This window comes from Dreissena polymorpha, chromosome 2 (assembly GCF_020536995.1).
Source record: "Dreissena polymorpha isolate Duluth1 chromosome 2, UMN_Dpol_1.0, whole genome shotgun sequence".
Lineage (NCBI taxonomy): Eukaryota > Metazoa > Mollusca > Bivalvia > Myida > Dreissenidae > Dreissena > Dreissena polymorpha.
This window is the reverse complement of record NC_068356.1, coordinates 153322551-153349691: the sequence shown is the minus strand read 5'-3', so window position 1 is coordinate 153349691 and position 27141 is coordinate 153322551. Positions and strand designations below refer to the sequence as shown.

General features: G+C 33.5%; 1 long non-coding RNA gene across 1 annotated transcript; it reads left to right on the top strand.

Annotated features, from left to right (window-relative positions):
* The first annotated feature begins 7106 nt into the window (after positions 1-7106).
* Positions 7107-26460, top strand: LOC127870488 (uncharacterized). Its single transcript, XR_008044846.1, has 3 exons — positions 7107-7178; positions 7573-7613; positions 25889-26460. It is a non-coding gene; the product is annotated as an uncharacterized LOC127870488 (long non-coding RNA).
* Positions 26461-27141: the final 681 nt, after the last annotated feature.

Genomic DNA, 27141 nt, shown 5'->3' with positions numbered 1-27141 from the left:
TTGGAAGTTATTAATATGAAAGCTATTTTAGATTTCTGTTTTTCATGGGTACATGGGCATAATATCAGTCAATCGGCGCTCTATGTATTTTTTTTTTATACCAAACATGTTTTTAAAGACACACAAATATATACTATAATCTATTCATTTACATAATAAATCACTACAACACAGCTTATTATGCAATTAAAGCGCCGTAAAACCAACTTTACTGCAGAGATGCATGTTTAATATCCACGTGTAACTTATGTTTATGATTTTTTAAAAATCGGGTTTTTATAATTGCATGTTTTCCTATTATCATGTTTAAACATAGCGGAGTCTGACCTGTTTATTACAGTGTACGTTTTAGCAAATACACGTCATAGGGATCAATGACCCAAACATACAAGATTTTTTGTTTATTCATAAACAAAATAACATATTTGCCATATTCTCTCCTATTCACTCCAGCTTATATATGGTACACACACGATCGTGAAAATGTGAATAAGTCGAGAACGATCTTATGACGTCACGAATTTCGTATCTTATGAAAAGAGAACGATGATGATTTATTAAAATGTTCCTCACTTACGCCATTGCTCCACTTTTTAAAACAATACAATAGTTTGTAACCAATATTGATCAATTAAAAAATAGACCTCAAGCATGTTACTACGATCATTCCAAGAAAAGGTTCGTCTATTAAACAGTTGTTGCCCAAAACATGAGTATAACCTCGGTATGTGCGAGATTTGCGGGAGCTAAAAAAGGCGGGGCATTAGTCATCGCATCCTTGACTAAGTTCACTCAGGTGAGGGTAAACATGAATGGGAAACTTGATAATCAAGCGATTTGCAAAGGCTAGCTAATAACGCGTTTATTTACGAACGATTACGATTGACAATTAATACCGATTTTAATATCAGCGGATAAATACAACGAGAAGATATCTCGAAGACCGACGCACTGAAACTGAGTGTCTTCGCAGTAGTGAATAATATTAAAATTATGTTAGATTTCGTTTTGTGTGCGTTGGCAAATTCCATCCCGTGTACGACCAATGTAAATAGCGATTTAAAAGCTGATGTATTAATAAACGAATCAATCGGATTGACAGAAATAATACACAAAATTGTATTTGCAAAGTTGTAAATGTTTAGGACTGCGCAAATCGATCACCGGAAGCATAGTGATGTGTTTCAAGATATTCAACGCGCTTTACGAGTAACAAGAAACAGGTGGACTAGCGATTGGTGTAATGAATGAGTTTCTTTAAAACTTTCACAGTTAAACGACCCACAGATCGATACTTTGCCCAAACGGGTATTCACAAACCTTATTGAATATAATAATGATAGCACAATCAATGAATAAACTGTTTAGCTAGCCCGTTAGCTACGCGGTAAGAGTGTATATGACACACAGTAAAGAATGTAAACTACTTAGACGGAATCAGGTTAAACCCTTCGTCAGAGCTCAGGAATGTTCACTTTAATTATTACTTTTGTTTAAATTAAAAAATATTCAGTAATAAGAAGGCAGATGTTTATTCCATCATGACAAAATTATTAAAAGATACATAAGCTTGGCGCCTTTTACCATCTGAGCTAAATCGAATGCTGGTTTATAGGTTGTTACTATCACTCACAGCTCTTTGTTAATGTTTGTGTTTATCTTTGTTGCATATTGGCAGGTGAAGTCAGAGGGGAAAATAGCTAAGTTGAAAGACGAATTACAACTAAACACAATGAACTGGAAATTCAAAGTATTTAAGTCCAGTGAAATATAACAAATGCTGAAAATAATAAAGTGGCATATGACTATAAATGTTAAATAATAGAACCTTTCATTTAAAAGGAAGCTAAATATGCACACAAAAGGTACAGGGCTAGGCCTCAAATGAACGGGGTGAAAAGCTGGGTCAATTAGGGGCATTTTAGAATATATTTCCAACTTCAATATGAAACAGGTGCACAACAGTGATGCAAATAGGAGAAGAATGCAGCACCCTTTTATGTTAAGCGTGATGTATCAAACACAGTAAAATGATTCCATTTAAACATATTCGTTAGTCATCTTGTAATTGTATTGTTTATGCTAATTATATATAATCTAGCTGATGATCTGTTATCTTATTTCTGTTGGGTGTTAAAAGAAGCACTCAAACGATGTAACATACGGCGAACTTGAGCGCCTTAATTTACTGTCAAACAAATAGATAATATAATAATTATTATTAAATTTGAGGTCAAAATTTTACACTCTGATAGAAATCAATTCAGTAAAAAATGACGTAAATTGTTGAATGATTGCGAAAGATATCATAACAAATACGTTGTTGCTGCCTACTCCGTTATTTGCTGAGCAAACTTGTTTTTTAAGATGCCTGGTATTTTTAAGGTGTCGGTCAAGATTCTATATTTCTTGGCGCAATTAGAGAAATATTAACATATAATTGTATCCAAAATTGGGACGGTCGATTGGTAAACTCGAGTAGAGGTCTTTTTGATAAAAATATAGCAAACTTGTAAATGCAACCATATGTAGTATCATGTAATATTAAAACGTGAAGATTTAGTGTATCTATGTTACGATTACCTTGTCATAGTTTAAGAATATAAAGTTGCAGATGATCTAAAACCAATCCTACACCTGCTGAGCAAATGACATGTATTGCCTGTAACCGTCTAGAAGACGAATACCATTTTGTGCTTTAATTCAACTTATAATCAGATTTAAGATATAGATATATACCTTCATATTTCAGAAACAGACCAAATTTGCAAATATGTATAGAACGTATTTCTTCCCATAGTAGATCCGTGTTGGGAATATTTAGTACATTTGTCATATCGCATTTTCAGTTAGACAATTAACTTACATGGTGTCTGTCCATTTGATAAAAATGTACCCAATTAGCGTATTCTATGCATTTCGTCTATCTATTTATGCTGCCGACTTCTTTCACTAGCTAAAATATGTAAATTACTTATGTTCTTGTTTTTGTATGTAAATGAAATGTACAGTTATTTTATACATTATAAAAATGTTAAGTATATAGTGTTTAAATTAATACAAACATGAATTTCATTAGTGTTTTATAAACTTATTATTATATGATGTATACCATGTATGTCATCTACCATATGTTTTGTTGCGAAATAATCACGAAATTTGTGCTGGTAATAGAATGTAACACATTCATTCTAAATCTCATATATTGAATTTTCTATAATTATTAATGTCAAATAAAAACAATGCATAATGTTTTTTATTACGTATCTTATTCTGTATTTTCAGTAGTTTTGTGCTAGCTCTTGTTAACGTCTCACTAAGGTGTTGTGCGCCGAGTAAATGCACGTATTATAAACTGCGTATATTGATTGATTGATATTATTTATGTATGAAGTATGTATAATCTTGCTTACTCATAATTAAAGTACTCGTTAGAAATATGTATATATTAGTATTAATGTTGTTATCAATTGCATGTACTTAAATGTGGCCACACGGGGCCGTGTCGAAATATTGCATATAAAAGCTTGAATCTTGAATCTATGATCGTGTTACGCATCCTTTTTCTATATTGAACAAGTTAGACTGAGAACAAAGTATTTTGGCTTTAAATTTACCTATAATCATCCACCATGTCAAATCGGACATTGAGAATTTCCTCAACAGAACTGGTTGTGCAAAAAAGCACTATTTCGTTATTTAATAATAAGGAATGTTCCATTTTTGATGTGGTTGTTTTTCTTATTTGTATGAAATACATAGAGTGTTTTTGCCGCAAATGCTTATGGTATTTAACACCTACATAGGAGAAACCGTATTCGGTACTAGCGTAACATAACTACTAATGTTATATACCAATATATTTGTTTTGTTCCTAATTTCTATTAATAGAACTATCAACTAGATCAAGTTCATTTTTCGTTTGTAGCTTGCTCAAATGGTTTTACAAACAAGCGGTACTTGTATGTAGTAATCGATACATTGAAGACGGGCATCATGTCCTAAATTGCAGTCACATAATCAAGACTGCAGTAATAGTTGAAGTTCAGTACCTTCAGTAGGCGGATAATCAAAATGAACGAACGTGAATAAATGAATACAATATGATCTTTAATGATACATAAGTTGAAATTAAAATAAACTTCGTAGCATTAAAATGTTAATTGCAAATAAATACAATATAATTTGAATTCGATTTAATGACAATATTATGTCCCTATTGTAAAAGCAATAATAGCTCGCAACTGCATAGATATGCCTCTTTGGAGAATCTTTTACCACAATCACATAAGCACGAACAAGAAGATGCAATTATGTATACATTTTGCGTAATGGTATGTAACGTTAAACTTATACTCAGTGAGTAGTGTCTCATTGTACGATTCTACGGGTCGCCGTGGCGTAGTGGATATGGTGTACGCCTAGCGATCAGCGACCTTCTATTACTTTACGTTTTCGTAAAAGATGGATATTGTATTGAATAGGCTTATTAAACACTTTATTTTAAAGTTGTTTGCAAAACAGTATCGTTTTGTTTAATCATAAAAGAGAACGTTTATAATTGTTTGGTTGATTACTACTTCAATACCACATCCTTATATGTATTGCTATACTTTTAAACGCATCCTTATACGAAAGACTTTCAGAGTGAATATTAAAAATGTCTTTAAAGTTAAACAAGTATTACACTCTCAGGGACGTTACACGACGATTATTTATTTAACGCTTTATTTTATTTTGTGAATTTCGCGTAAACACATAATATATAGCCTTCGGAGCATTGGTAGTTCTTTAAAACGTTTTACAACATTATTTGTGTTCATATTAAACAAGAAATATCTTTAAAAAAGATATACGGCGTTGATTGTGGTCGATGTTTATGAACGATCAAAAGTTATCTCTATGAGATAAAAAGTAGCGGATGCCTTTTTTCTGCGCAGTTTTTTAGCTACATCACAAGCAAATCAATTACGGGATGTTGCGCCAGATTTCGTGGCTTATTTTGCTTTATGTGATATTATTACTCAGATATCTATATTTACAGAATAGAAAAACACAAGAAACATGAAAATAAACGAGTGCATATAGGTCAGCCGGCAATACTCGAATGTTATTTAATTGCATAATTATAGTATAGTGAATTTTTGTGCTCATGCTTAATAAACTGGTCTAAATGGATAAATATTTCTAATTAATTTTATCAAAATTGGTCCTTATCATGCAAATGTTAAAAACATATTAAAAATCGATGATTGACATACCACAATAATATCGCCGAATATCTTTATTTAGTATCTTTCTAATCAAAACAGACTTCAAGTGCACAAAGTTTACGAGACGGCGTTTATATAAAGATTTCTGCAACTGACCGCAAACTGACCTTGATACCTTGCGGATTGGAATGCAATGCATTAAAGTTAGGTAACAATTCTGCTGCTGAAACGACGGCTTGTTTACGCCAACTGTACACGACCAAGGCAACAGCTGTGCCTAAAATATTGATATATCGACAAAGCGACTAAACGAACTATTTACTCCATCAGACAAAAATAGAATAGATTGCGAACTCCGGTGATGAACTGTATATAAACTCTGACTTTCACACACTGGCCGCGAATTGACCCGAAACCTCGCGGGTTGAAATGCAATGCAAGTAAGTACTAAATATGAGAATATAGCCTTTAGTATAAACGCTTTTGCGCTGGTAATTCTCTGAAAATAAAAGGTGAACGCACAAACTGTATTTATGTCGAAAATTGATTGTAAAACTGTTCTATCTATTGAGCCTTTTCATTAGAGATAAAATTGTTTCATGCAGTAAAACAGTGTTACAATGACGCGGATATGTTTCCAATGCTCTGGTGGTATACTCAAATCAGCCAATGGAATAAATGAAGTGTATTCATTCGTACCTAGCCGCGGGAAATTTTATTTGAATATTATTGGACACTTACAAAGGTCAAGTCAGGGTGAAAAGCTGGCTTAATACAGCTTACGCCGAAAAATGCACAAACTGCAAATTTATACGATTTAAAGTTTCAATACTTAAATTACAGCTTCATCGATTTCGAACTTCTCTATTGGTTATGTTTTTGGAATTGTATCTTCCCATTTATATATTGAATGGTTTTACAAATTACCATTTGACGCAAGGATTAGTCCGTTCCTGAATAATTGGATGATAAGACATTAATTGTAAACGCATCATTATAATTGTGCATTCAAGCTATGCGGGCATGGAAAACATGCGTTTTAATCCTTAAATGTACATCAATTATGCTCTGCTTTATTCAGGTTATGTTCCCGATTCAGCTATTACATTAAGAACGAAAGGGTTCTTATACGTGACCCAATATCAATTTCCACGAAGTCTTGTAATATTGACGAATGACCATTCTGAACAGCATGTCGAACATAAATGTTTAAGCCTCATTGGTGATAAAAGAGTGGTAACAGACAGTTCTAACGAACGAACGCACACTGTGTTTTATTACAGAAATCATGGGCAACAATTAATTCATTAATTTAAACGAGGTACACGTATGAGTTTTGAGTGTTGTCGACCCAATTTTATAAGTAATGTAGGTCGATGTTTTCTTCATGAAGTTGTTGTTTCATTGGGTAGTTTATATATTCCAAAGACCTAGTTCTAATTTTGCTCCTGCTTCCGAAAACTGGAGATATATATGCTAATATATTTATTTCTATAATAAGTACTTTTTTTCCACACTACTGCCAAACGCTTGTTAGAAGTATGTGCATGATTCAGAGCCGTATTTTACTTTTTTAGGATTTACTAGAAAATGTTGATAAAAACTGAATACACATTAAGTATGCTAAATACAAGTTTTTAACTGTAACATCCTGGTTATAACCGATATTAATATTTGCAAATAACTGCATAAATTAACGTCAGCATAAATTCCCTCAATTGTTTTCGGTAATTCAGTATGTTATATATTTGCAGTTATTAATATCGTTTGGTTAATATGCGCGCGCATATAAATACGAAGCACTCATTATTACACACATGTTCAGGTGTATTTAAACAAATTAATTATCTCCCGTTAAAGCGGTTTATGTTATCTACCTTCGATACTCTATATATAGATCATCATACGTGGCAGTAATACGTGGCAGTATAATATGCTGGAATATAAAGTTAATGGATTGTTAATGTACGTACTTCCAATTAATACATACGTTTTATGAATTGTAACACAATTGCTTTGCATCGAAAGTTTGTCTTGGTAAATTAAAGGCCGCCTACATACTAATTTCGAATGTGACTTAATAAATTTTAACCAGACATTCACGCCCTATGTGACTTCACATGTTGACATAGTCAGAATCAAATTGTGTTTTGTGCATCTTCTCGCCGATATAAACCGTGGCCTGATCTAGTGATGATTATTGAGGTCTATTAATTATTCATATGTGGTTTATGTTAAATCCAATTTATAAATATCCATATATTGCATTGCCAATTAGATATTTGCGCGCATACTCGCATGGTCGCCACCACAATATAGTTCCATAGTAAAATATACGTTTTGTTTTCTTTTCACGCAGGGCTATGGCATGTACACTGCTTCTGTTAGCGTTTGTAGCTGGTGAGTACATTAAAACTAGTCATAGAAAATTACGGAACATGCGTGTATATAATTCAATCAGAGGAAATCATACATATTTCCAATTTCTGTGTCCATCTGTCCTTACGGGGGATTTTTGTGTCGTGCATCATTCGAAAAGAAGTCCTACGAGACTGATGAAACTTAGCAAACATTCAGCATGTGACATTGCTCTCTTTCATAGTTTTGTTCAAAAGAGTTGAGCCTATAAGGATCTATGGGCTTTTTAATCAAAACATATAGTTTTGAACAAGACAGGTTTTGCTGATAGTGTAATGAAACTTTAACAAAACATTTTATCAACATGTCAACTTGCGCACCTGGGTATTTTGTTCTTATGCATTTTCAGCAAAACCGGACGGAGTTATGACACGGTTTACGCAAATTGTTACATTGTTGAATTTCGTGAGTGTACCAATCAAACACTTTTGCTGTAGAGTGAGATACACAATATTAACGGCCATGCGCTTTTTCAAACCTTGGTTTATATTTGTTTGACTAACTGTCGGTGTGGCTATTTGTTGAGCAAAAATAATAAGTTTTGAAGTTGTGTCAAATCGTATTCGAAGAAAGTTCTTCATAGAGTAATAAAACCTTAGAAATATATTAACCAGCACGTGACCTTGCCAACCTGGAAACTAGTGTTTGCACAGAAGCAGGGTAACGGCACTGTGTAAATATAAAGCATTTTGGTACTGTATGGCTTTTCACTCGACTATTTTATCTGGTACTGTGAGTAATCTATATATTCATACTAAAAGCCATGTTCATGGGTTGGCTATTGTGTCGCACTTCTTTTGACATTAATATTTTTAAAGACAAAGGTTCTGAGTGCGGCACATGTCTAAGTTGATAATCCTGTTACATTAACGACTTTTGACATCATAAACATCGTAAATATTAAATTTAGGCTATCCAATTGATCGATTTGATGCTCCGAGGTATTAAATGTTTGAGTAATGTACTAGTTTAGGTCAATACGTGTAACACGTACATTTCCCTTACAATAACACATGTTTAAACACACGTCTGCGTTGCCAGTATGTAAAGGGACATAGCCATGACAAAATCTAAAACATCATATATGTAGACTTACTTCCCTTTTTAATTTTTTTATGTAAAATGGTGCATGTATAAAGATCATTTGGCTGACATCATAATTCAATGTATGGCATACTTCGAGTTTTACGAGAGTTTTCATAGCATAGATCACATTCGTAAAGTGTTTATGGATGCGTACGTGCGGTAGTTAGTTGTCCGAGCTTGCGAAGTTGCCAAGAGTATATGTTTAGTATTCGTCACGAAATTTCTCTCTTTGAGGAGGCGTTATGTCTCGTGTGAGACCCATGGCCCTGAAAGTCGAAGCACACAATTATACGCAAAATGTATGCTAAAGGCATGGCGCAGATCTTCGAAATACTAGCCTCGTCATGTATAAGGCTTGTTACTACTACATGACGAAATGTTCACAATGCGGAGCAAGCTTTTCGTGCGCACAAGGTGGCGCTTAAAGATAATAATATACAAAAACTAAACAAATTAAACAAATGAACGGTATTTGAATTCACTAAAATTTGAAAAATAACATGCACTAGTGAAAATATTGCGTTAGGAACCGCCCACAGGGCAACCCCCGGGAGGGCGTGCAACGCGTTCAATAGGTATCCAGTCTTAACAAAGATGTATGCATGAAAATGTTAAGAAGACGATTGCAGACTTTGTTTATCAGTTTTCCTTGTTAATATCAATTAAATACGTTTACTTGTTTGTTTAAATAGATAATATTTGAAAATCTATATGTAACAGGGTATTCACTCTGACACTAACCCTTTAATAATACTAACCCAATCAAGACTGAGAGAGTTTCAGTGTGGGTGCTAATTTGTGAGTGAATGAAGTTACAAACACTGCATGTTTTTAAGTTAGATGTTTTTAGCTATAGAGTTTCACTGGTTTTATACACTAGTATAGTGTCATTCTTTCATAAAGTCTCGTAAGAGATAGATGTAATTTCAAATTGGCATTATCCATTTGCCAGTATCTAATTATTCTAAAACTTAGTCTTCAGGTCGCTGGTTAGTGTACTTTTATTGTTCATATAAAAACATTGTATTGTATTGTTTATTTGAATACTAATGTATTTGCCTGATTATTGTGTATTTCAATGCAATATGTAATGTAATATTGTAATTTGCATTTGTTATTCATAATTGGTTTTGTTAATTTCAGGCCATCATTTTCATCATTATCTACATATTTATAATAACTAATAAGTACAACAAACCCACTTGAGTTATGAATACACAACCCGGCTACATATATCTGAATGCATCCTGAACCAGGTTTTTCAATACCAGAACAATCTATAAACTTCGACCGTTACCAGAATATTTTTTTTGGCCTGGGGCAAAGCCCTAAGGCCATAGTAATGATACAAATTTCTGAGGCAGTCATAATTGGCTTGCTGCCAAAACATCCACGAAAGAATAAATTCCCAAAAGTCCGATTTACCACTTGGCGGTCATTCATGCGCAATCAAAGAAGAGGGACCTATACAAACAAATAGGTCCCTGCAAAGAAGTTCTTCGCAGATCTCAGTAACCCACATTGTAAATACAGAACACCACTATATAACATGACAGTGTCATAAAACGTGTAAAAAAATATTATTGAAGCAAAATTGCTAAGCATTTGGTACGACATAGTTTTTATTATTGTTTGCATATTCATGCGAGAATAAGTTCCTCACTTGACGGTCTAGGCCGAAAATATACGAGTGTCTACGGAGACAGTAAGAAGAATTTTTTCTGAAACATTTTTTAAGGTATTAGAACTCTAATGAACTTCGTGCAATATCGCCTTCTTTCGTACATATCCGTCACTCCGAACGTTATGTGCGGAAAACTACGAATATTCTATACGCTATGAAATACTAAATGTAGGATCCGCAAAAGTAAAGATAAAGGTACGAACCTAGTTATCTGTTACGATCGCACATTTTGGTGCCGCGACCACAAAAATAAACCTACAGAAGTTATTAGCAGTAAGAGACGGACATGCGGCTACGCTTGAAGATTTATTCGTGCAACTAGAAACGGCAAAGGAAAATAACTCATACGATGAATTTGAGCTGTGCTTTGAAATGATCAATGACGTTCTTGCATTTTTGAAGTCTGTTGACGAGAAGATTACTAACACCTTCAACACGGAAACATTGCTACGAAGCTCAGAGAAATAGCTGCATACAGTTTTCCTCTGAAATTAAAGTTGCACATATATAAGAAGCATTCAACAAACGCTAAACACTGTTCGAACGCCCCACCCGCTAGCCTCGAACATGAAGCTGGAAACACTAACCAGTCATCGATGCCGCACATACAAGCTGTACAGGAACCGCGCGAGATGGTACAGCAAGTACACGAACAGCTGCAGATGCCACATCATTTACCAAAATTAACACTACCGACTTCCAAAGGTGAATTAATGAGCTGGCCTACGTTTTGGGATTCGTTTTCATCCGCCGTACACAACAACCCCCACTTACATGACATACAGAAGTTTTCAAACCTGAAATCTCTTATGCAAGACGAAGCTGCCAGAACAAATGAGGGATTTTCGCTAAGTAACGCCAACTACCAGCAAGCTATAAATTGACTACAACAGCGGTATGGACAGATTCAGAAGATCACCGCTGCCTACATGTGCAACTTACTACAGCTGCCGTCACCCGCCACAAACATCCGAGAGCTTCGTTACTTCTACGATCGTCTGGAAACCAACATCCGATGATTAGAGGCACTTGGTGAGGCACATGATTCCTACGGTAATCTGTTGATTCCTATTATTTTAGAAAGACTTCCGTCGGAAACCCGCAGAAATCTCGCCCGAGAAAATAAAACAGGAACTTGGACTCTTTCAGATTTGTTGGCAAGCTATTTTTCGCGAGATCGAAACAATGGAAGCTGGGGACAGTCATGAAATCCGCGACACACCATTTCCGACAGCAGCCTTCAATTTAAGTGCCCGGATGAACGGCAATCAACAGAAGGGAACCGATGCCAATACGCGAATGACGGTCAGTGAGCGTGAGAGTAAGAAGAGACGAACAGAATGTGTATTTTGCGGACAACAATATAACGGTGACTGTTATTCTATAAGTAGCATTCCCGAGAGAGTATCTATTGTGAAGAACAAGAAACTATGTTTTAATTGTTTAAGTAACAGCCATTCACTGAGGGATTGTCCATCGCTATGGAGATGCATACATTGTGCACGTAAACACGACACGAGTTTGTGCCAGAATACACACGCAAAGACTCCGTCCACAGGAAACGGAACAGCCATTACCAGAAGTCATCCGAATGAAAGTATCGGAAGTGCTTGTATCAATGATACCGGTGCTACAGTGCTTCACACCACTGCGAAATCGGCCCCGATAAAGGTACGAACCTACACAACGCGTAGTTGTCTATTACGATCGCACAACTTTTATTCAATTTATTCATTTTTTTCATCGTAAGTATGTCAAATTTTCATGGTAAAAAGTTATATTATTTATAAGTTTTCGGCTTGCTCGGTTAAACTTATCATTTTTATTTAATGCTTTCCGGTGGTTTATAGAGAAATATCAGTGAATTAAAACTGATAATTTCACTGTTTCAAACAGTGAAAATTATCAGTGAGAATTATCGATAATTGTCATTGTTTACTGTGAAATGACGTCATTTTTTGACGAAATGACGTCATTATTCCAGAAAATTCTTAAGTTTAACTCTTTAACAATGTACAGTATATAAACTGTGAAAAATGCATTAAATAAAAAGAAAATTTGTTGGATTCGGTGGATTATCGATTTTAATTCACTCGTGATCATAGAAAATATATGTAAAATATTATTTTCTATGATCACTCGTGAATTAAAATCGATAATCCACTGGATCCAACAAATATCCTCTATATATTTGCGTAATGATCATACCAGGAGCCGCTTCCTCGAAAATTCTCAAGTCAAATTATTAAACTTAAGCTGGTAAGAGAGATTGAACTTAGTCTAGTTGCTCATTATTGGAGATATGTTGAACAGGTATATTTCGCTGATAGTAAGTTAAAGTTTAAATGAAAATACTACTAATACAAAAAAGAAATTAAAAAATCAAAATCATAATTATACGCATAACGTTTTTAGAATAATTTATATCGTTTAAAATGGGACGCTCTAGTATCTTGATACTGGTCACTTTTTATCCCTATTATAAGCCATAAAGAGCCATATTAAATAATCTATTGTGATTTGTAAATTCGATATTAATTAGAGCATATTGATAATTGTTTAAACATGGAATTGCAAAATTGCAAGTGGGGTAAAAAGAACTTGTTTGCAATAAGTTCAACGGGGAATCAGCACAATTCTACGTTTTACGTAAAGTTACGATAGCCATCATTATCAATATATTGGCAGGAACTGATAAGCAGGCATCCATGTGTATAGTGAATTGGGACGCCATTCATCGATAAGTTATTGGACAATTAATCAATATCAGCACTGATATAATTGTTTCATTTGAGACTCGTATTAAATCTTGCTTAAATAATGTGGTTTCCCGATCGGGAAAAGGTTAAACATAAGTTTTTTGGTGTAAATGTTTTGTATTTTTTGTGTACATGTGTTTGTGGAGCAAAACCCATTTAATTGAAACTTGGAATAATTGATAACAGTTATCATAGTGTTGACCTAATTGCCCTTAAACATGTGCAGTTATATTGTCTTCCAGTTAACTTTCCGGCCTTGCTTACTGGGTGTTTAGTTAAAGTATTTGTTAAGCTAAGAACATGTTTAGGAGGGTTGATAAATTTTATATTTTCTATAAAATTATGTGTTTCAGTAATATGCCAGGAAAACACTACTCAATACATTTGCGCTACACAGTCAGACGAACATGTTTCCGGACTGTAAAGATATTTTATGCATTCTCTTGAGACGAAGAACAACATGTCCGGGTTATCAATTCGTATTATAATTTCTTTAACAACCACGACCACATACACTGATTTGCGTAAATTATATGCTTCAACCTACTCAATATACATTATTTTTCTTTATTATTGAACTCGGTACAGTTTGTCAAATAAATGTTAATATGCTAACAAATGGTGCTGTTTGTATATTCTATTTTAATATCTAACGCTCGAGCATGTTTGTGTAATTGTTTATTAATTAATGTATAATTTAAGTTCAGCAAAAGGCTTCTAATAATAGGTAAAGTCGCTTTTTGGGAAGATTATTCAATATTATTTTCAACACAAATATCATTGATTGTGAAATAACATTTTAATTATAGGTGCTGTTAGAACTTGGAAAGGCATCCATGCAGTCCATGACAGTGATTAGAACCTTCCCTGCGCTTATGGGAAATCTCTGAGACAAAAATAGGTCTTGCAAGATGAATAGTTAAAAAATAGAGCTTAGTAGGCTAGTAAATTTACAACTATACCTCTGAAGCGCCAGAAAGTATATTAACAACAAAAAGAATTTACATATTATTAAATTAAATATTATATTAAATATAAGTATAACACTAAATATTATACGCATTGAAAAATTATTAACAACATAAATTCAGTACTAGTAGCGGGCAAATTCCCACTATAAGCAATATTTTACATACAATGATAAAATCTGGGTACGTGGTGCATGGAGAGTATACCAACGACGGGTAGTTAGTTTGATTGGCAGCCAGATATGAGTAGGGTAAAACTAGGTGTTTCAGCGCCATCTTGTTTGACGGTTCGGCGGTTTATGCCTGTTCCGGCCTTCTGATTGGTTGTAATGGAGTGAGATCGGCCTTCGGATTGGTTGATAGGTTTGGCGGCCATCTTGGCGGTTTACAACCGTCGGTTTTTGGCGGTTTCATATATGATGAGTAAGAATGTTGGCGGTTTGACGCCATCTTGATTGCTTCACTTCCGTCGGTTTGATATATGATAAGTGAGCATTTTAGCGGGCGGTTCGATTAATTGCCACTTTATTGACGGTTTCCGTCGGTTTGATATATGATAAATATATAAGCGGTTCGATTTATTGCCGCTATATTGACGATTTCCGTCGGTTTAACTTTTAATGAGCGGTTTGATATATGATAAATATTTAAGCGGTTTGAATGATTGCCGCTATATTATCGACTTCCGTCGGTTTAATATAGGATAGATCCGCCATATTGATGCGTAATAATAAGATCGTTTAGGTACAAGTATTCATGAACATGTTTAATAGTGTCGTTGGATTAGGTGGTTTATCTCTTCATACGTCATTTTAATTTTTGTGTACATCGATTTAACGAAGCATTTTCGAGCCAGTCCGCTAGTATAAATAAGCACGCGTCCTTTACTCAATAAATTTCATGAGTTGCTTTGTTGATTGAACTAGTAATGATATAATAAATATTAATCCCCGCGCTGAAATAGCATTCAAATGTACCTGACGTGGTTTACATACTTAAGCGTTACAATAATTGAGTGTAATTTGTAGTTAATTTAGTCAAGAGACTTTTAAATCTGTTAGACAGCGTTTGACGTATAATTACACTAACCCCTTTTAACCGAGCGCATTTTTGTAATTTACAAAAGAGAAGTGAAGCGGGGATTCATTAGAGTATATTATCAACAAGAAATATCTTTAAAAAAATGATATACGGCGTTGATTGTGGTCGATGTTTATGAACGATCAAAAGTTATCTCTATGAGATAAAAAGTAGCGGATGCCTTTTTTCTGCGCAGTTCTTAGCTACATCATAAGCAAATCAATTACGGGGTGTTGCGCCATGTTTCGTGGCTTATTTTGCTTTATGTGATATTATTACTCAGATATCTATAATTACAGAATAGAAAAACACAAGAAACATGAAAATAAACGAGTGCATATAGGTCAGCCGGCAATACTCGAATCTTATTTAATTGCATAATTATAGTATAGTGAATTATTGTGCTCATGCTTAATAAACTGGTCTAAATGGATAAATATTTCTAATTAATTTTATCAAAATTGGTCCTTATCATGCAAATGTTGAAACCATATTAAAAATCGATGATTGACATACCACAATAATATCGCCGAATATCTTTATTTAGTATCTTTCTGATCAAAACAGACTTCAAGTGCACAAAGTTTACGAGACGGCGTTTATATAAAGATTTCTGCAACTGACCGCAAACTGACCTTGATACCTTGCGGATTGGAATGCAATGCATTACAGTCACTACGTTATTGTCAGTAAGACCGGTATAACACAATGATCGCAACCCCTTCTGCGAACTCCGGTGATGAACTGTATATAAACTCTGACTTTCACAAATGGCCGCGAATTGACCCGAAACCTCGCGGGTTGAAATGCAATGCAAGTAAGTACCAAATATGACAATATAGCCTTTAGTATAAACGCTTTTGCGCTGGTAATTCTCTGAAAATAAAAGGTGAACGCGCAAACTGTATTTATGTCGAAAATTGATTGTAAAACTGTTCTATCTATTGAGCCTTTTCAATAGAGATAAAATTGTTTCATGCAGTAAAACAGTGTTACAAAAACGCGGATATGTTTCCAATGTTCTGGTGTGATACTCAAATCAGCCAATGGAATAAATGAAGTGTATTCATTCGTACCTAGCCGCGGGAAATTTTATTTGAGTATTATTGGACACTTACAAAGGTCAAGTCAGGGTGAAAAGCTGGCTTAATACAGCGTACGCCGAAAAAACGATCCATTGAAACGGACGAGACCAGTTGTCTAACACACATTTGTAGCCACGCGTAGAGGTTATCAAGATAGCAATTGTTGTCTGGGTTCCCACAGACATATCCACACTTTTATTTCGAGGATATACTGAAAGAAGTTGATGAAAATGCTATAATACGTTCTTGGGAAGAAAAGATGCCGAATATAAGCCCAGAGATGGGTTTCCTTCACAAACGAGTTATAGAGAGCAAAGACTTTCTAGCCATTATGAAAACGGATCAATTGAAAGCCAAGATAAAAAAATGGTGCTTACAATTACACAGATAGAAGACAGATTGTTTCGCTGTAACTGATATAAAAACACAATAATTCAACGTTATTATTCAGTCATGGATTGATCTTCTAGTAGAAATGGAGTGTTCTGATAATATTGATGGGAATTTACCTTTTGTGTATGATGTTAACAATGTTAATATCCAGAACGAACTTTTACAAAAAGCAAAAAACGTGAAGTGTAGAACTGCCATGATGAAAAGGATAGCTTTACTTACACTCGTTGCTACTGGTATTTTTCCCGGGTATGTTTCTTCTAGGCCATGATGTCGTTCAATGCACTCCACAGCAATAGACCTTCTGAAATGAAAACAACACCATTTGTTTTATTGTATCAAACGGAGCAATTTTCGTTAGAAAATAGTGTGTTGTTGTCATTTTGTAAAATAAGCAACCAAACATATTTAGACATACGACATTTTGCTAAAGGAAATGCTACAAGTTTTGGTGAAACCCTTCATATTTCTCAATGTAATACTTTGAAAAGCTTGTTACCTTAATTTGATGACATGTGTTGTAAATGTTTGATATTTGATAATGTTATTATGTTTATAATATTAACTTTGTACAGTTTAATTTGATATTCATAGTATAAAGGAAATAACTCTTTTATCTGATTGCTAATGTAAGGGGAAATACTCTTTTATCTGATTGCTAATGTAAGGGGAAATACTCCTCCAGTCTTGTTGAATGTAGGGGGGGGGGCAATTTAGAGTGTTGAAGAGCACACGTTTGTTGACAAATAAATATCAGAAAACTCATCAGTGTTTTATCACATTTAACATAGAAAATTATGTTCTGTACATGTTATGTAATGAGATCACTATGTGTATACAATAAATATTTTAAATGCATTGAAGTATTCAATTGTTCATTTTTAAAGTTGTTTTCGTATAGTGCACACTGTCAATGTTTATAAATAAACGAGAAATATTGATTTACCATGGATACATTACAAAAGGAGCGTATTCTTTCAGAATACTATTTTAATGCTAAGCAACCCGGTAGTTATGTAGGTGCTGTGAAATTACAACAAATATTGAAAAAAAATACTCAGGAGCGTTTTCTTTGAATTTCATCAACAAATGGTTGAATAATCAAGATTCCTATGCGTTGCAAAAACAGCCTGTTACTTTCATTTTAAACCAAGAACATCTTCTCTGGAAAGCCCTAAAGGCTATATTTGGTTTACTTTACGAATGTCAGCAGTATGATTTGAAGCCGAAATTAGTTCGTTCAGTTGTTTTATTCTTTTGTTAAGTCTTTTTTATGTTATGCCTCTAAGAATAAAATATAAGAGATTTAATAAACTGAAAAATATCAAACGCATTTATTCAATCTTTGACTTTCGGTGAAAATATGGATGAAAGAGACGCGATCAAACATATCATGAAGCAATAAAGATAAACAGATGATAGTGTCATTTCAATAAACATAATTGGTAATTAGCGGGTAAGTTCTTAAAATTTTTGCGACAAAAAAAGCCATGTTGTTGATGTTTAGTAAATTTCAATTCAGAATTAATCTACATCTTTGGCTTATATCTAGCCATCGAGAAGCTATAAAGTGAATCAATTTATGTGATATTCTATTTCAACGGATTACATTTTTTAATGGCAATCGGGTTAACTATTATATAAATGTTTGTGTTTTTGAGATATTCTGGGTTAAATGATCAGCATGTATTTTTCCATTTAAATTCCAAATGCTTGGTATTTATCTTTCCAAAGCGATGGCCCAAGTTTTAATTGTTTACAGGTCCCATTACAATTTTAAAGTCGATTTATATGTTTGTATTAACTTATGAATAATGTTTTGAATTTATTAAATATGCGATGAATGGTCTGCTTATAGGCAATAAGAAAAATGCATGTACATACTAGATTAAAACAAAATTGGTGCAGTATATAATAACGCATGAGGGAAATGATTTTTGTTGAATGGTTAAAACCTATTTTTATTCAGATATTTACGTTCATATTCATAGTTATTGTTAATAATTTAAAGCTGTGATATCCGATTAAATTTTAAGGCTGTAAGGGAGATAAACATTCAAACAGTTATAAAGAGGTTTAACCTTTAAAAGATGTAATGTAATTATTCGACAGTTTCAGCAAGCGATGTTCACAGACAATTCTTTGAAAAATTATTTTAAAAAGCCAAAATAAGAATAGTGGATATGAGTTTATTGTTTTGATATATACATTCCCACCATGATATACATTACAATATAAAAATGCGTTCATGTGTTCAGAAACATTTCTATGGTGACTGTAGGTGAATAAGTTGACTATATCTACACTTTCAGATGCTTTTTGAGCTAAATCACCAATGACTTAAAATAGTTTGAAGTCAGATTCCATTGACTAAACATCCATGTCTTCTTTGCTTGGTAAACCCTAATGAAATTCAATTGTTTCTATTTGCTTTTTTCATATTATCTAATAAGTGTTAATCAGTTGAATAGCAATAAATGATCTTTTTTTTGAAACTCCGTAAACATGAATTGCGCATTTTTAAACACATTCAAAAGAAATGTTGGCTTTCCGCTACCACTTGATCCGGCAATAATGCAAGTTGCAGGGCATTCAAATTTAATGAGTGTATCCATCATAATGTGTGTATTGAATGTAACATACTAATTAAAAAATAAAACCACCCACATTGTAATAACTTCAGATACATTTTGTTAAAGGTCTACATATTTGTTTATTTTCAAAAACAGTTTCTTATATTTAAAAAAACATGTGTATAACTTTTCAAATTCATAAAATTATGATCATATGTAAAATTATTTTCATAAAACCATTTTGTATTAATGAGTTATGTTTAACTTTTGAAGATTTTAATTAAAACTGTTTTCTTTTAACATTTTCCAATGTTCTAAAATAGTTTCATCTTCATGAGATTATTGTTGATCAAATATTTATCTCACACGTGTTTGTTCCATTTGCTATTTAATCGAGTCGGTGTGTTTATCAATTCCTAAATGTTTTGCTAATACGAAGATTTTTCAATAACATTTTCATAAAACTTAATTCTTAAAAAAGTTCTTTAACTTATTTTCATTTTTTTCCCTAAAACACTGCTTTTCTAAAAAAAAAATATTCGTAAATAAATTTCTTAAACTTAGTTTCCAAAACTTTCTCCTAAAACATTAACCTTAAAAATTATTTCTTTCAAATTCTTTAAATTATTTTCATAAGTAATTTTTTTTCATGCAATTATTTTGCTTTAATTAGTTATATGAAACAATGTTGAAAATTTTAACTAAAACTTTTTGCTTTAACACTTTTCATTAAGGTATTTTCAAATACACTTTTGTCTTGTACATATTTTGTACATTACAATATAAAGAAGTGAAACTCCAGCTGCTGGAGCAGTATTGAATTTTCATTAAAAACAATTAGTTGGTCCTTTATTTAAGGCAAGTGACCGATTGCCCAAACAGTACAAAACAGCACAATACAAACCAACATTAACACAAAATATGAATAAAGCTGGGGTCACCGCCTTGGAACGGTCAATGCAAAGCATTGGGGGTTTAAACCTGGTTATAGAGTGCTCAATCTCACACTTGGCCCAGCAAAATTCATAATACATTTAAGTGTAAATAAAATTTAACGTCATAGCATTGTAACTCAAATTAAACAATAATAAAAGGGAATTAAAACGCATTCAATTTTATTACTATTTAATTACTTAATTGCATTGAAGATACAAGAGTAACAGAATTACAACTTTTTGACGAACGATCAAATAAAACTATTAACAATTGTCAACTACATTCCTTCTTTATAGAAAAGATTTGAGAATATAGAATCATGGAGTTAATATCTCAGAAAATCATCGCGCGAATACAGGAAGAAGCAGCAATAATGGGTGTAAAAATTCCATATTACATAGCTTGGTTGTTTATGTGACTGCTAAAAAAATAAAAATAATTAAATCAAACAAGAAACGCCTATCAGAGAGAAAATATAAATAAAATGGAACGTTATAAACCCAATGACCTATGCATGTAGATTACAACTGGGAAAGTCGGTCGGTCGTATGAGGTCACAAAAATCCATAATGACATAATGACGTGAACAAATTCCAGGGGCAGTACTTAATAAAAATATTAATTGGGCTGTGCTACTAATAAAATAAGTTTAGGTGATTTAATATTAAGAAGCAAATGAATAAAAATGGTAATTCCATTGAAGCGACATTATTGGAATCAAACAGTATATAGGTGTTTTGACAACTGAAGACAGAAATGATTTGATGTACGATTTGAGTCCAAATGTAGTTTACCAAGCATTTGGAATTTAAATGGAAAAATACATGCTGATCATTTAACCCAGAATTAATCTCAAAACACACACATTTATATAATAGTTTACCCGATTGCAATTATAAAATGTAATCCATTGAAATAGAATATCACATAAATTGATTCACTTTATAGCTTCTCGATGGCTAGATATAAGTCAACGATGTAGATTAATTCTGAATTGAAATTTACTAACCATCAACAACATGGCTTATTTTTGGTCACAAGTTTTAAGGACTAACCCGCTAATTACCAATTATGTTTATTGAAATGACACTATCATATGTTTATCTTTATTGCTTCATGATATGTTTTGATCGCGTCTCTTTCATCCATATTCTCACCGAAAGTCAATAATTAAATAAATGCGTTTGATATTTTTAAATTTATTAAATTTTTAATATTTTAGAGGCAAAACATAAAAAAGATTAACAAAAGAATAAAACAACTGAACTAATTTCGGCTTCAAATCATACTGCTGACATTCGTAACGTAAACCAAATATAGCCTTTAGGGCTTTCCCGAGCAGATGTTCTTGGTTTAAAATGAAAGTAACAGGTTGTTTTTGCAACGCATAGGAATCTTGATTATTCAACCATTTGTTGATGAAATTCAAAGAAAACGCTCCTGGGTATTTCTTTTTAAATATTTGTTGTAATTTCACAGCACCTACATAACTGCCGGGTTGCTTAGCATTAAAATAGTATTCTGAAAGAATATGCTCCTTTTGGTATTTATCCATGGTAAATCAATATTTCTCGTTTATTTATAAACATTGACAGTGTGCACTATACGAAAACAACTTTAAAAATGAACAGTTGAATACTTCAATGCATTTAAAATATGTATTGTATACACATAGTGATCTCATTACAAAACATGTACAGTACATAATTTTATATGTTAAATGTGATAAAACACTGATGAGTTTTCTGATATTTATTTGTCACCAATCGTGTGCTCTATAACTCTCTAAATTGTCCCCCCCCCCTACATTCAACAAGACTGGAGGAGTATTTCCCCTTACATTAGCAATCAGATAAAAGAGATTTTCCCCTTACATTAGCAATCAGATAAAAAAATATTTCCTTTATACTATGAATATCAAATTAAACTGTACAAAGTTAATATTATAAACATAATAACGTTACAAAATATCAAACATTTACAAAACATATCATCAATTTAAGGTAACAAGCTTTCAAAGTATTACATTGAGAAATATGAAGGGTTACACCAAACATTGCAGCATTTCCGTTAGCAAAATGTCGTATGTCTATATAACTTAAGTTATTTATTTTACAAAATGACAAAAACACATTATTTTCTAACGAAAATTGCTCCGTTTGATACAATAAAACCAATGGTGTTGTTTTCATTTCAGAAGGTTTCCATTGCGGTGGAGTGCATTGAACGACATCATGGCCTAGAAGAAACATACCCGGGAATAATACCAGTAGCAACGAGTGTAAGTAAAGCTATCCTTTTCATCATGGCAGTTCTACACTTCACGTTTTTTGTTTTTTGTAAAAATTCGTTCTGGATATTTACATTGTTTACATCATACACAAAAGTTACATTCCCATCAATATTATCAGAACACTCCATTTCTACTAGACGATCAATCCATGACTGAATAATAACGTTGAATTATTGTGTTTTTATATCAGTTACAGCGAAACAATCTGTCTTCTATCCGTGTTATTGTAAGCACCATTTTTTATCTTGGCTCTCAATTGATCCGTTTTCATAATGGCTAGAAAGTCTTTGCTCTCTATAACTCGTTTGTGAAGGAAAACCATCTCTGGGGGTAATATTCGAAATGGCCATCTTTTCTTCCCAAGAACGTATTATAGCATTTTCATCAACTTCTTTCAGTATATCCGCAAAATAAAACTTTGGATATGTCTGTGGGAACCCAGACAATAGTTGACAATTGCTATCTTGATAACCTCTACGCGTGGCTACAAATGTGTGTTAGACAAACTGGTCTCGTTCGTTTCAAGGGATCGCTTTTAGATAATATACTCAAATTAATCCCCGCTTTACTTCTCTTTTGTACTCGAATTTACAAAAATGCGCTCGGTTAAAAGGGATTAGTGTAATTATACCTCAAACGCTGACTAACAGATTTAAAAGTCTCTTAACTAAATTAACTACAAATTACACCCAATTATTGTAACGCTTAAGTATGTAAACCACGTCAGGTACATTTGAATGCTATTTCAGCGCAGGGGTTAATATTTATTTTGAAGTAAAAAAGGAAAATGCTTTCATGTTTAAACTCCTTTTCACAATCACTATTATATCATTACTTGTTCAATCAACAAAGCAACTCATGAAATTTATTGAGTAAAGGACGCGTGCTTATTTATACTAGCGGACTGGCTCGAAAATGCTTCGTTAAATCGATGTACACAAAAATGAAAATGACGTATGAAAAGATAAACCACCTAATCCAACGACACTATTAAACATGTTCATGAATACTTGTACCTAAACGATCTTATTATTACGCATCAATATGGCGGATCCATCCCATATTAAACCGACGGAAGTCGATAATATAGCGGCAATCATTCAAACCGCAAAAATGCTCGCTCATTAAAAGTTAAACCGACGGAAATCGTCAATATAGCGGCAATAAATCGAACCGCTTAAATGGTAATCATATATCAAATCGACGGCAACCGTCAATAAAGTGGCAATTAATCGAACCGCCCGCTAAAATGCTTACTTTTCATATATCAAACCGACGGAAGTGAAGCCATCAAGATGGCGTAAAACCGCCAACATTCTTACTCATCATATGCCAAAAACCGACGGTTGTAAACCGCCAAGATGGCCGCCTAACCTATCAACCAATCAGAAGGCCGATCTCACTCCATTACAACCAATCAGAAGACCGGAACAGGCATAAACCGCCGAACCGTCAAACAAGATGGCGCTGAAACACCTAGTTTTACCCTACTGATATGGAGTTCATGATGGACTTTAACGGTAAAACCCGTCGAAGTCTGTATTCCTGCATAATGCTGAACAGGTATATGCTTTGGAGCGGTGTCAAAGTTGAATCAATACAGATAATCATAATAAAGAGATAATTGAACACCAAAGACCAAACGATCAGATAGCCAGAGCATATTGTACCTTCTAATTATGGGTGTATCCCAGCTAATTGAAGTGTATTGTTATTTCTCGTCTTGATTTTAATTCAACGTTGGCAATTTTGTGTCAACCAGTCGAATGTGAGCATGGTGGCTCAAGCGGACGTTGCTTGTTGCGAATCGTTACATTTAACACAGGATAGTAACTTGTTGAATATGTGATAAAGTATTGTATACATTAACTATCAGTCCCATAGTTTATAACGCATTTTCATGCTTGTTCTAATTTCACATATTCATATGGCGATGATGCAATTTTGCTAAACTTAATATATAGTGAACACATGATTTTCTTCCAATTATGTGCGATTATACGTATGCGTAAGTATGGTTAAAATACGTTTCAATGAATTACTTCCTGAGCTATTATTTGTATGTTGGAAGAAATTGACACGTTAGCTAATGTTTTGGCTTGATTGCATGCACAAATTAAATTGTGACCGAGTGTTGTATGTCAATACTTACAAAGAGTATCACATTTGTGTGATTCCAAAAGTTATATATTGTCACATCATGAAAGTGCCATTGTAAAGAAAAACAATGCGTATTGATTTGTGTATGAAATCATTTATCGATCATTCAAGTTATTGGTATGGACGTACATATATTTGTGTGTACCTAGCCTTGATAGTCTTTTGCTAAACAATGTAGTTGAATGAATATGGGAGACAAACAACCATACATCCCCACAAAAGCTCAATATATGTGTTCACAAATGTATTATAAATCTGTATGTAAATAGTTAACAAGTTTTCTTCAGATCGGATCTATCAAATCATTAAGGCTACAGTTGTGTCACATCAGAGACATACGTGTTACCTTGCAAACAACATGTAGTGACTGAACTTTCAAAATACCTTTTATATTACTCAATCTTTTTATCATATGTTATTTGTAACTCGATCTTATTTACGAAATGGTTTCGCCATGCGAAATTAAATGACTATGAATTTAGGGAGAGTGCTGCTTTTCATGACTTTATAACACTCCGGATATTACAAAGCAGGTTTCCTATTATGACCTTAAGTATCTTTTTAACACAAATCTTGTGAACATTTTAGAAGCCACAGAAATTCCATATTTCATGTATTCTTATATGATAACATTTCAAAATTGGGTCTATTGCTAACACTGTTTAACGTGCTTTTTTAACCTCATTTTGTGTAAATATGTTATTTCAGCTTCATTTTAACTCCACGATCTTGAATTTAAAAAAAGTTTGTGCACACTTTTTAAGTCATATTTTTGCTAAAACAACATTAAACTTATGTTCATTTTATTTATTGATACAGTTTACATCTATGGCATTTTGACTATGTTGGAACTTGACTCAATCGGCATGGTCATTGTGTTCCGTTTATTTAATATCGTGTAATAGTTTTGTATTGTCTGTGTGCGTATGATAACTTCAAATGACTACACCTTAATTTCCACATATGAAAGTCAAAATAAACTTTCATGAACACTATTTACGTCAAATTTTGCCAAAACAACATAAAACGTAAAGTCCATTTGATATTATCACAGTTATGCGCGTTTCATTATGCACGTACTTAATCTGTACTGGCATATGATATCGAGTCAATTTGTTAAGCTACGAACTGTTATCAACACTTTCGATTTTGACGATCTATATGTTTAGTATGTTTCCCATTCTCAATTTTGCAGAAAATCAATCAGTACCACATTCATTTTGTACCAAATATGTTTCAGGAGCATCATCACTGGAGATGTATCTGAAGACGCAACACATCAGCGATGGCATTGATGTTCATATCACATGTATAGCAATCCTCCATCATGAATTAAAGTTAACCACAAGTAAGGAGACTGTTATGATAGGGAGATGTTCGGATGAGTGTTATTTGTATAAAGAATCTCTTAAAAGTAGATTCAGTATTGTGAAAAGCGAACAAGGCACGGAATTGACAATATGGAATATCACGGAAACCAGTTACGGAACGTATTCATGCTTTGAAACATTTGATTTATCACAATATAAAAGCGTTCTCGTAACAAGAAACACCAAAGGCAGTACCGGGACAGCGTTTTCATACTACAACACTGCTTGGTTGCAACTGATTATTTTTCTGTGCATCAATTTATTGGACGTTATATTAGTTGTTGCTTAGCTCCAACGTCATTGTTAATATCAGATACAATTTGGAGACAGCTATTGTTAAAAAATATTGACATTATTTTTAAATCATGCGTTTTACTTTCATCTCGTTTTCATATTTATGCCCCCGAAGGAGGGCATATAGTGATCGCACTGTCCGTCCGTTTGTCCGTCACACTTTGCATTTAGGTTTCGAGAAATGCTCATAACTTGTCCCTTGCGATATAGCCTTCATATTTGGTATGCATGTGCATATGGACAAGACCTTTCCATTCGCACAAAAATTTTCACCCCTGTGACATTGACCCTGAACTTAGGGTCCGCGTTTAGGTTTCGGAATCTGCGTTTAGGTTTCGAAAAATGCTCAGAATTTTTATGTCCCTTGAGATATAACCTTCATATTCGGTATGCATGTGTATATGGACAAGGCCTTTACATACGCACAAAAATTGTGACCCCTGTGACCTTGACCTTAGGGTCCGCGTTTAGGTTTCAAAATCTGCGTTTAGGTTTCGAAAAATGCTCATAAATTCTATCAAAGCGTTTATAGGAGACATATGTCATTCTATGGTTACAGCTCTTGTTTCTTACTGATGCACCCATTATTATTGCGCCTTCGAAGAAGAGGGGGTATACTGTTTTGTGGTTGTCGGTCGGTCTGTCGGTCTGTTGGTCGGTAGACCAGTTCGCTTCCGATCAATAACTCGTCAACAAAATGACCGCTTGGCACGATACTTCACATGTGCATTGGCGTTGGAAAGTAGATGACCCTTTCAGAAATTGGGGTCAGTAGATCAAAGTTCAAGGTCATTGCTATAATAAGTGTGAAAATCGTTTTCAAATAAGA